Consider the following 1789-nt stretch of genomic DNA (forward strand, 5'->3'; position numbering starts at 1 on the left):
GTCAGACAAGACAATAAGACATTTCATTCTACATATTTACACCCTTAAAAGGGAAAAGAGTGCAACATAAATAGAAACATTTCATGAATATAGTTTTTTTGTGGTTTTAGATTTTCGGTGTCCTAATTCCTTGAAATCATTTATTGACATGGTCATCTTTAGAGTGGACCTAAGAGCGATAGTGCACGTCAATATGGAGATTTTACCCGAGTCAAATTTTAATAAGCTCCCACGTGCACTTGGCTTGGATTGCACTTGGACTCTTTTTAAATGGCTTCTCTTTAGCTTTAGCTTTAGCTTTAGTTTACACTTGGATTTATTCATGTATAATAGGACATTTGCTCCTTTGGTCATAAGTAAACAGCTGCTTTTTCTGTACTGAATGCCTTTAAGATAGAAGACGCAGATTGTCAGATTTCTAAATAAAGCGTTAAATACTTTGTAGTTTTCAGTGCTTTAATATACTATACTTGAACCTTTATTGCTCCAGCATGTCTTGTAACTTAAACCTCATTTTCCAAAACCAATAAAAACAAATAACTCCAACAGTATACTATTTGTACATTTGTGATATATTTTTCATTTCTTGCTGTTTTCCTTTTTACAGAGTTGGTACATTTTTATAAATTTTGGACTACAGTGAAATGTTTCTTTTTAATAAATACAGAATGGCAGCTCTTGAAACATACTGACATGGTAGTAAAATCTACATTTTTTTAACTTTTGAAATACACACATGTACAGCATATATCACATACATATGGACAGAGTTCAGAGTGTGACCTGTGATTGTCGACTTGTGTTCTTTTGCTGTTTTGGCGCACTGGGCCCGCATGCTTCTCCTTTGGTTGTTTAAGGCAAAGAGGAAATACAATGGGGTGCAAAGACAACTTAACATGACTTCAACACAAGGGCAAACACTCGTCTTCGTTTTCAATGTGACTTTCATGATCTTTTCGCCTTGATTCTAGCAATGACCGTACAGGCAGATGCAGAGTACCCACTTAGACCCAGGACAACAAAGCAGAGAAGAGAAGTGTAGGGAAAGATGTTGCTGAGAAAATTTGGGAAACCGTAAAATAATCCCTTCTTTTTTTTTTTTACCCCAACATCGGAGACATTGTCAACCAAACTATTGCATATGTGTGTTAAAATGAAGGTTTGTTGCTCAGTTATCTTGTGTTGTCCCACTGTCTTTGTGTTGTGCGCGGTATTGAGTCAGTGAATCTATTGGAAAAATGCTCCAAACAGGCAACATCTTGCCTGAGTTTCATTAAAGAGAACAGAATGACACACAAAAAAAATTATACAAAAACCCCAACCAATATCATGCTAAAAATATACCAAACCAGATCATAATGAAAAAAAGAGATATGAGTGGATGTTTTTGTGTTTTTTCCCCACAGTGATTGTGTTCTCCATTTCTGCGCCTTTGAGATGAGCTGACTCACAGATCTGGGAGGATGTTAGTGAAACAGCAGGCTCCAGTTTGAAATGTCTGTCAGCACACTGTGACTGCTGGTACCAAATAATACATCTCTGATAAATATGTACACACACAAACATACACAAATGTGGGTCATTATTTAGGTTATGTAGAAAAAAGAAAAAAAAATCATCTTTTTTTTTTTCCAGGGTCGTCTGCATTCATCCACTCTGGGCCGCTCTTTCTCCATCTTGGAGGGGAAAAGCGCATGGACTTAGTCACCTCAATCTTTAATTTGTCTTCCTCTCCTGCTGGCCCTGCAGCTGAGGACGAAAACAGTGGCTGTTGGCAGGGCAGATGGTT

This window comes from Enoplosus armatus, chromosome 14, assembly GCF_043641665.1.
Source record: "Enoplosus armatus isolate fEnoArm2 chromosome 14, fEnoArm2.hap1, whole genome shotgun sequence".
Taxonomy (NCBI): Eukaryota; Metazoa; Chordata; class Actinopteri; order Centrarchiformes; family Enoplosidae; genus Enoplosus; species Enoplosus armatus.